Raw genomic sequence first — 11,298 nt, 5'->3', positions numbered from 1 at the left:
ACTGTTTTCTATAAGTGGCAAAATTTAGATGATATGCACAAACCAGAGAGCCATCATTTTATTCCTCTTTCACACAGTCAGTAGAAAGGGTTTGGATCAATACACCGGGGAAGTCAAGAGTCATGTTGTTATAATGGATAAAGCTGTTTGTGCAGTCTTAAGTGATGAGGCTACTTTTACCTTTGCCCTGTCTTTATTTTTTTTCTGTCCACGAATGTGAGGTCACGTCAACACAAGTCGTCAGGCAGGTCATGTTTCCAAGTGTACACTGCCTTTTGCACAGCTGCTCATGTATTCACATTGACACGATACTGCTGCACAATATTTAAAAAACAAAACTTGTTTTTTTTATGCATGGCTTTCAGTCCACTTACTGTGGTTTCACCTCAATTTCTTCTATATGCAACAATACAGATGGTGCACTCACAGAGCACTTTCGCCTAGCTAATTTTGTCATACAGATATCAATATGGACCTTCAGCAGAAGAGACTCATTATACAGTGTATCCTCTGTGTGTGTGTGTTGTGTGCGTTTGTGTGCACGATGCCTCTTTTGCCTCTTTGAAATCTCTCCGCACTAACATGCTATCCATTACTAAGCATTGTGTTGTACACTGTGGTCAAGTATTCAGATGGAGGGTCTGCTCTCTGTAATCCATCACTGAGAGTTTTAGGAGGAGGATGTGGGCTAATACATCAAGAAAGACAAAAATACACACAGGGAGGACAAACATTTGAAAAAAGGGATCTTTACTATAGGCTCAAAAAGATATCTCACATGTGGTCAGCTCATTTACCCAGAGTCTCATTCTTACTGACATTGATGTAGTGCTTGCACAGGTAGTTTTGAAAGATGAGGCTGAAAACATTTTCTTTGTCACACAAATTTTCTTTGTCCTTTAAAACACTGCATCTGAAGAAATTTCACTTTTCTTCTAGGTCATGTCAAGTTGTGTCTTTGTCATAACACCATATTTCTGACAAGTGGTTGTTGAAAGCACTTGTTATATTTGATGCACTTGGCACTGAAGTGTCCAGAAGAAGCCAGAATGGAAATGCAAATACACAGCTCTATAACTGTTGCCACAAAGCTGCAAACAAACAGTGGAAAAAAAATATCACAATGTTAATAGCTTCTCATCTTGAGTTATTATAAATTGAATATTTTGGGGATTTTGGAATCAGATTTTATAGAAAAAGCCATTAATCAATTGATTGAAAACACAATTAGCATTTTCTATGTTCTGATTGGTTGGTTGGTATCTGTTCTGATTGTTTGATTAATGGTAGTTTTGTAACCAATCAGAATAAGTATACCAACCAACCACCAACCAACCAACCAACCAACCAACCAACCAACCAACCAACCAACCAACCAGAAAAAGGATACAAACCAGCCTTGCACTGAACCTACCAATGACAGTGCAGCAACAAATCAACCAATCAAAACCACTTAGCTCTAATCAATTCATTGAGAAATTCCCTCAAGCCATTGATGAGATATCACCTTTACAAGGCCCAAAACCATGTTTTGCGATGTCACCATGACTCCTACCTTTGGAAAAAATCCAGAAAAGTCCATTTGTCCATGAGTTCAAGTGTATAATGTTTGTGCTGAATTTGAAGACTGAGATATTGTGTTCAGGATGCAATGGACAGACAACCAGGAAACACTAAAATCAATAGCATGGCATAGCATCAATACCAAGGTTTACAAGTCAGGACTCAAAAAGGGGAGGTGCTCATGGTTCAGATTCAAGGCGGAGTTGTGTGCACACCTCCTCCCAGAGGGCGTTTCCTCAGAGAGGGGAGCAGCGACGTTTGAGAGATGAATACAAAATGTGACAGGACATGATGGAGGAGGGTTTTTTTTAGCACTTTTTTTTTGTTATTGTCTAGGTCTAGGAAGTTTGGAATTTCCTGACTGGACTTGAGCAACTTGAACCAAGCATGTTGGTTAGCCTCCTTAAACCCTTTGGCCATGGGGGCGGCTGTAACTCATGATGATCAACTGGCCCTGTGCATAAAGTTTAAAAGTCAGGTCTATCAGGATTTCAGCCTCAAAGTTTGAGATGAGAACAAGGGATACGTTTATTGTAAACCAGCAGGAAGTGAATACAAGGAAATGTGTGTGTATGTGTGTGTGTCTGTGTGTGTGTGTGCTTCTCTTCTCAGGGCGCGCAGGGTTTAGGCTGGACTGTAGAGGGGTGAAGTGCCTCCGATCCTTGGGAGTGGAACGCATTTCCTTTTGTTGCCCTCCAATTTTTGACTGGCTTGCTCCAGCACATGAGCATGATGGGGCTGTTTCTATTATCCAGCTTCCCAGACCCCCAGCCCTCCTCCTCCCCAATTCCTCCCCTCCTCTGACTGTTCCCAAAGCGATTGGCATTCCTGGGGGCCACCAGAGAAGCAGCTTTAGAAGGAAGGCCTGCTGGCTCCTGGGTGGCCTCTTGTGCAGGGGCTCCAAGGGGAGGAGACAATGTCTTATTAATTGACTGGGCGTCTTGGGCAGAGTGCAGGAATTTGCAGAAGGGGGAGACAGAAAAGTGGGGATGAAGGATGAGCTGAGAGGGATGGAGGGGCGGAACAAGCGGGGCAGAGTCACAGTCCACCGATGGAGATTCATTGACCTCTGTCTCAGATTTATTTCCGTTTGATTTACATTCCTGCGTGGAGGGCGAGTGTGGTAGTGATGGGGAAAAGAAGCTTTTCTGTTTGGGGCGAAAGTTACTGTTAAGATTTAGAGGCCAACCGGTCTGTTTCATCTGTTATTTAATCATTCAACTAACCACATGGTGAGCTATTATAGGTCAGGCAGCACATTAACAAAAAGAAGATGTCTGATATGATACTGTCAGACAAAATTTGAAAGGAAAATAAGGGAAAATCTGAGAAAGCAAGATGAAAAAAATGACTTCTTCACCATTTATGTTTGAGTTTCATTGACCAATCTTAATATAGTTTCTTCCAAATGCAGTGTATATATCCTGTGTTGTCATTTAAATACAAAATAATAGATTTTTCCAAGCATTTTTCAGTAGACGGGCTCTCAGAGAAGTGGACACGCTGTGCAGGTTAAAAGAGTCAAGACATCATGGTGGGCAGCCTCCGTCCCTCTACAGCAGACTCCTGGTTTTGTGCAAGTTTGATGGAGTGGGACAGAGTGGGGAGGGGCTGTGGTTTGGGGATGGGGATGGGTGGGACTGATGTACCATCTCCCCATGTGGTCCCCCTCCAGGTGTCCTCACCCTAATCCTGTTACATGTGTCCCCCATTAGCACTAATGGGGCGGCCATTGTCCCCCTGTTGTGTGCTGCTGTGCCCTCGGCCCAGTCACCTTGAGTCAGTAAACTCAGCTCTGTCATGTTTGGACTGCTTCCCACACACAGGAGTCTCCATGACGATGGTGGACATCCCCCAGCACGCACACACACACACACACACACACACAGTCCCACCCACTGACACAGTGCCGAGGCTGCTGGGATGACGACAGGACACTCCCATAATTCATAATTTGAGTCAGATTGATGTTTGTTAACTCACTAGTTTTTCCTTTTATTTTCTTGCTTGTTTTATGAAGATTGTGATATTATTCTGTTTTGAAAAACATTTAATACACTTTAATTTTTTTTTTAAAAAGTGACTTACGAGAGGACTTGGGTGTAATTACCAATCACCTGCTTATTTAATAATAAATTATAATAATTGTTCATCTTATGTCCTATTAATCACTAACAGTGGACAAAATAGTTTGTATTTAATAGTTAACAATTATATTCACTGATTAAATGATCAGTTCACCTATAATTAATTAATAATAACATATTTACAACCAAGTTTTGCAGATATTCAATCAGTTCTGAAACTGTCCACCCTGAAGCTTTCTGATACTTTAGTTAGTTGTTAGTTAGCTAGTTTTCTTTTTTACACAATTGCAATTATGCCACGATTGCTGAACGTGACACACTGTTCAGCTTTCTTAAAATAGACCGGTTTATATTTTCTTCTGTAAAATTCATAGATTTTTTTTTAATGCTTTGTTTGTGGACAGAACTGATTCCTTAAACTTGCTCAAGTTTTTTTGTTTTTTTGCTGGAGGGGGGTGGGGGTTGTTATTTTTAACATTTTTAAACACTTTGGTAACATTGTTGTTTTTAAAACAAATGTGCTATAAAGTGGATTGGATAGGATGGATGAGGAAAGTTTTCTACTTAGTGCTGTAAGATGTTTGACTATAAAATGTGTCTCCATCTCAGTATTTTTCTGCTTGAAAATGTTCTGGCACCTAGATTCACCAGGTTCAGACAGTTTCTTCTAAAACCAACAGAGTGACAGTACATATGTGTGTTTGTATGTGTGCAAGAGGGGGGGAGGTGGGCGGAGAGAGAGAGAGAGAGAGAGATGCAAAAAGAACAGGGCAGGGGAGCATGCATTAGCCAAGCTTGTTTGGTGCATTTTCAGGTGACCCGGCCCCCGCGCTGCATCCATCACACAGAGACTGATTGAGCTGACCTTCAGGCCTGCCCTGCCGACCCCCGGGCTTCCTGTTCTTTGTCAGACTCTCACAATACCGCTGGTATCACACAGACAGGGGAGGTCTGAGAACCGACCAGGGGAGTCCACCCAGGCCGAGGCGGGGGCGGCGTTGTGCTGTTGTGGTGGAAGCAGTGGTGGTGGTGATGGTGTGTGTGTGTGTGTGTGTGTGTGTGTGTGGGAGGGGGGGTGGTCAGGGGTAGAGAGGGTCTTCTGGGAGGGAGCTGAGGACCCCCTTTTCAATTTCACCCAGTCTTTCCAAATGAGAGAGAAAAGGCAGAGAGTGGTGTCCTCTGTCACCCTGCCACACAGGGACCTTTAAAAAGCAGCCTCAGTGGTTTCTCAAGTGAGGTGTCTTCTCGAGAGACAAAAAAAGAGACGAAGAATGAGAGGGCGAAGAATTTAATTGTGGTTCTGTGTGAGCGACTGGCAGTGGGAGGATGGCCACTCTAGCGTTTGTAAAGGACCGAGCCAGTTTACTTGTCCTTCCTCTGTGCGGCTCTTTGGCCCCGTGAAATCTGAGGTGAGCTCAAGCAAAGAAGCTACATCACTGATCTTTCCCAGGTGACTGATTAACACTCATAGAGGAACTGCTCAGATCCTCTACTGCAATAATAATACCAGCATAGCTATAAGCTAAAAAAATATTTAATTGCAAATAATAGTCCTGAATCCAAATCTTCGGCTTACTTCAAATGAAGATGATATATTATCAGGAGAATATAGCAAAAAGGTAAAAGACTATCGCTGCAACTCTGAACATAAATCTGAAACTCACAAACCAACAAAAATTGAGAAATCTATTCCAGACACTGATTTTTTTTGTTGTTGTTGTTGCCACAAGCCAGAAAGTTTGTGGAGCCACTGGTTTCATCTTTCAAGGTTTTTTCCTTCAGCCATGTTTCTGCAATTTAAAGCTACTTGAAGTTCCTTATTGGACCTTGATTACTCTCTAGCTGTGCACATACAGGTGTTCAACTCAGATGTAAGAGCTTTCCATTGTGAAAACATCCTTCACTTGTGAAACTGTGAACCAGCCTCACTCTGCACAGGGATGGTCAAACATCCAGGAGTAACAGTTCATAATGCTTAAAATGTGTGTAAAACTTAATCTCATATAAGTATCAGCTCTTGTGTTTAAGGAGGAGGGTTAAAAGTACAGCAAATCAAGTGCAAAGAAAATATAAGTGAAGCAAGCACTTCATAATTGTTCAGTACTTACATATATACTTAGTAATTTATAACAGCTGCTGATTGGCAGCGTCACATATACAGTAACCAAGGATTGAGCTGAATAACATTAACATCCACTTTCAGACTCACAACACCTCCATTGTCTCTTCTGATTTTTCTACTCCTGTTATACATCCATGTGCATGTGTGTGTGTGTGTGAGAGTTTTCACTCCATGAGGATACATGCAGCTTTGTCTGAAGTGCTCACTGGTTACCATGACAATACCTTGCAGGGGTTTGGAACAATCATCTACCTGTATTGCTTTGCTATACAAGTGATATTAATAAGATTTGTCCTTGGGTTCTAACATACATGTCTGCATGAAGGATGGGTTTAATACACTGTGTTAATTGATCCTGGCTTTATACAGCTGCATTCATCACACGGCCGAAGCAAGAGTCCTTGCAGCATTGCATATTATTTATGAATAAAAATCAATCAAGTATGCATCGATTAACACTTTTATGAGCGTAGCAAAAAAGGAAAATTGATAAATGAACAAACAAACCTGGTATGTTCATTTCCATTCAGAAACAGTCTAACAAAAAGTCTTAATGGTCGCCTCGCCAACCTAAAAACAAACGGCCTCAATTAAAAAGATGCAGTGATAAAAGCAGCTTTAAAACATTAAATAAAATATTTCAAAACATTTTGGTGCTAAAGACGCCAGACTTGGTACACAGAGTCCTTCAGCTGGTAAACACATAGTTAGATTCATAGTTATAGAGATTCAACGTCTTTGCTGATGTTCAAGATGAATAAAGTGCTTTGAATTGAGCTGAACTGAAGATAAAGACATTGCTTTGGGTCACACTCATTTGAGAATGTTTGATTGGATTTCCTGCCATTTCTATTTATCTATTTAGTTTTTTGAAAAGACTTACTGTATTTGTGCAACTCCAGAAATAATCACCTATACAGAAAAACATTTCTATTACAGATTTTAATATTCTATTTGCTTTTTGCTTTTTCCCCCTATAGAATTGCCTGTGCAAATAAACTGCTTATGTTTTCACTGCAACCTTCACTTGCAACCAAATAGGCTACATCTGCGCATACAGGACCAACATTTCACAGTACTACAGTACAGTACAGATTCAGTACACTGGCTCCTCCTGGTCATCAACTAGACAAAAGAACAATAAAAGAGGGAAAATACATATAAGATAATATATAAGAGAGCGTCTGTCCATGCTGCCACAGCTCACTATAATGACGTCATTAGGGTTGACATTGAAAATGAAACCAAATGTTGAATGAATGCGAAATGTTTTGTCAACGCTAACGACGTCTCCGTGGTCCACGACAGCTGTTCCTGGTCCCACAGTGTCCTGGCAGCACTTGGTCAGGATGCTGATCCGCTCTCCCAAGCCCAGACTGCAGGCCTGTGGCTCCACACACTGCAGCTCCACTTCTTTTTCTTCTAATTCATTTGCAATGCAAATTCACAGGAGACAGCTGTCATCTCACAGCGACCATGATCAATCCAAAGCCAAGGGAGGGGGGGGAGGAAGAAGAAAAAAAAAAGATAAATAAAACTGCAGGGTAAATAGGTCGCCCTATTATCTTCTGGCCTTGCATGGGTGCCGGTCCTCGAGAGCATGAATTTCAATGAAAGTCCCTTTCACCGGGGGGAAAGAAGAAAGAGAATAAAATATGGAAAGATGCCTACGGAAACAAACGAGAGTAGAACATTTAAAGTGGAACAAGGGAAAGCAAACAAGTTTTGTTTTCAGCTGCCTTGTTGAAAGTACTCTTTGTAAAGCAGTGGAGGGCTTCATGAAAAGTATGTGCATGTGTGCGAGGGCTCTTCATTTACGATGTAGATTTCTCTTCTTGAGAACACATATATCTGATCACTCAGGTTGGTTTTCTATTTCCTGGGAGTGTGTCTGGAAAGCTTTGTTTATAACAATTCAATACAACAGCAATATACAAACACGGTAGTCGTCTCTGGAGGTAATTGATATGCTCTTGTTGTAATAAGCCACTGACTTTAGTGCAGGTGCTCCTGCTTGTGATCTCAGACCAAGTTTGTGTTTCAGTCCAGAGAAAGAAGGAAGACAGGATTGGATTTTATTTCTCTTTAATTTTTCATGATGAAGCAATATATATTCAAAGATAATTAATGACAATAAATAAATACTTTTACTTTAAAGCCACCTTTCTATCTCACATACATTTCAAAGGCAGATATTTTTCATTTATTCAACACTTAAAACTCACTTAAAACATATCCATGTCAATATATTGGCTGATATTTTCTTATTGCAGATATTGTCATCAGTGAATATGTTGGCTGATAAGTAACAAGAAACTTACAGAAACGGAATGAGGGAATTTAGAAACTGTGTCTTTATACAATTCACCCACCAGAAAGGTGTTATGAACCAGTAAGGTTGTATCTAGTGAAAATCCAGTGTTGTTAAAAACCAGGATATAACATATAAACCATATTTCAACTGTCTACAAGTGCAATAAAAGGGAACTCTATCTTATCTGACCCCAAATCTTCTGCTAATTGTCACAAAGAAAAAAACAAAACTCACTAAAGGAAAACCTTAACGATTAAGAGACTAACTGTTCCTGATCTTAAATAAATAGAAAACAGAAAAAAAAGATAAATTTAGCACAACATCAACCACATTGAAATGTTTCTTGCAATGTGATACACCATTATAAGTATATTAATAATAGATGATAATATTGTATAATATTGAGTTATTCTACATAATATTATTCTAGACAAATGACAAATTTTTGACTGTGATCATTACATGTCATTGACAATTTTTTAATGTTCTTAGTGTAAACTGCCTGAACGTTTCCTTTGTCACTGCAGACTAGAGACAACATATCATAACATTTAAATGGAGGATTAATTAGTTGCGCAGCAGCCAAAATATTCAGACAGTAGCCTACTCTGTCATTTGTAAACCATATGATGACAATGGAGGTCAGTCAAGACACAAGAAGCTATTACTTTCCCTTCACTGACTTCACTTTCTCTGCTAATAATGTTTGCCTAAGCTGGATTGAGGGAAATGAGGTGGAAAACTCAGAGCGTGTGTGTGTATGTGTGTGTGTGTGGATCTGTTTCGGTGTGTGGTGGGTGGGTTTGGTGTGAGAGGGGGAATCAATTGATTCCTGTTGTTAAGGAGCAGCGACATTGTTTCATCTTAAGATGTCATCTCTCTCTATCTCCTTCTCTCTTTCTCATCCCCAACCCACACACACACACACACACACACACACACACACACACACACACACACACACACACAAGCCTGTTGATGTCAGAGGCAGCAGCAGTAATCCCTGTGCTAGGCCGCCCAGATCATTATAGACTCTGATCTGCAGTCCCTGAAAGAGGGAATTAGCTGGGAACACAATCCCAGCGACCTCTGTGACACGGGGACAAAGCCTCAGCTGCCGGGGGTCCACATCCCTAAACCAGCCCATATGGCTCAGACAAAACTGTTACAATGCCCGCTACAATGGGAACACGGTGGGAGGGTCTGCGGGGCCGGCCTATATGCGTGTGAGTGTCCCTGCAAGAGCTGACAGTTTGACTGTGTTTGTACACTAATGTGTTGATGTTACACTGTGTGGATTGTCTGATGGCCAGCATGGGGTGTAAAGGGCGTCTCCTTAAAACAATACTTACTTTATGTTTTTCTTTTGTCTTTTAAACTGCCTTTTTAAAACATTTTCAACATGTATATCAGTGTCGTTAGTGTAGTAGTGTAGTGACTGGTCCCTGATCATGGTTTCTCTCTCTGATCCTTCTCGTCTCTCCTTCGCCTTGCTCTTTCCTGTGTGTGTGTGTGTGTGTGTGTGCTCCTCCTTCACAGCCTATTTCCTATATTTAAGTCTTTCCTTTGCCCTTTCCCTGTGAGCTGATGGGTTTCCTAAGAGCCCCCCCGGTGTGTTCATGCTGAGCAGCTCTTTGTATTTTTGGCAATTGGAAGAGAACCCCTGCTTTTAGAATACACACAAGAGTTCCCCCACTCCGTCTGCCTCTCTCTCTCTCTCTCTCTCTCTCTCTCTCTCTCACACACACACACACACACACACACGCACACACACTTACTACAGTGCTCCAGACATCCTTAAACTTCTTGAATCTCTTTCCATAATCTATTTGCACATATACATACAGTATAACATAAGTATATCTGTACTATCTATCTGTACTTGACTAGTTTTGTTTTTTTTTTGGAAATATATCTTTTACTGCACTACATTTACTTCAAGAGAGATTTTGTACTTTTGACTCCACTACATTTTCGTCAAGTCCTGAAGAACTTGTTACTTACAAAATAAAGTCAGTGAATGAGTTTTTCTTGTATTTTAAGAAAGTGACAGGCCATACCCTGTGTTCACAACAGGACAAAAACAACAACAAAAACCCAGCCAACTCCTTCATTGAACCTGCAGTGCCTTGTTACGTAATGCTATGTTGGATAAAAATGAAAATGGATTGACCATAAGTCCATATGTGGTACATGTTGACGTGAAGAAAGATTGCTTTTACTCTGGATGTTTTCAGTATTTACTGTGAACAAATCTGAAATTACAGTAAACATGAAATATGAAAACAACCATTTGATTGTTGATTGAAATGTGCTTTTATGTCTTATTTTTCTCTTGGCTTTGTAGCATATTCTACAAACCTTTCACAAAGTCAGGTCAGTGCATTCAGTTAATCGTCTCTGAGTCATTAGCTTCTGTCAATTCACTGTACAGGTCAACAACGGGTTGATGTATAGTTAGTACCACAGTGCTAAACTCAAGTTCTGACTGAACAACTTTCACTTGCATTGGAGTGAACTTTGTATAAACTCTGAATGCGAATATAAATGTGTGTCTACTGTTTACCTTTTGAAACCACAATAGTAATAAAAAACTTTAGGACAGTAAAAGTTGCTCCCAAAGATGGAATTCATTCCTGTCATACATTTGTAAAAACTTTGTCTGAGTGAAGGTTGATGTTTGATTTATTCTGACACCTGCTTTGACTCCAGTTTTGGAGAGACAACCTTGTTTGGTCTTGACATCTGTGCAACAATCACACATCCTTCTGCACAAAACATTATTTATCTATTTATTTTATCTTTTGTATTTGAAGTCTGTTGCAGCAGGTGACCCTGATGTACCTGTGTGCAGCAGGTCTCTGTGTGTTCACTGTCACACATTCAGAAAACAACTGTAGCAGCTGCAGCACGTACATACATCATCCACAGAATCAACGCTGGTATGTTTCTATACGTATCAGGCAAAAACAAATATATATGGCAGGGAATTTTTTTTTTTTACTTAAAAGAACTTATGTTACATTAGTCATTGGTTGGACCATCAATGATGAAAGCAGACGTTTTGGTGAGTGAGGTGATTGTTAGTTTGAGGAGAGTGTGGCCGCTCCACAGAGTCAAATAATTCAGACTCACCAAGGGCAAGTCTTTTGTAAATCCTCTCCTACATCAAGTGTATTTCCCTGTCTGTTTTCTGCCTGCTCTTGCCCTCT

Source organism: Trachurus japonicus, chromosome 22 (assembly GCF_045865225.1).
Source record: "Trachurus japonicus isolate A0001 chromosome 22, Traja_1.0".
Classification (NCBI taxonomy): domain Eukaryota; kingdom Metazoa; phylum Chordata; class Actinopteri; order Carangiformes; family Carangidae; genus Trachurus; species Trachurus japonicus.
Note: the sequence above shows the minus strand (reverse complement) of the source record.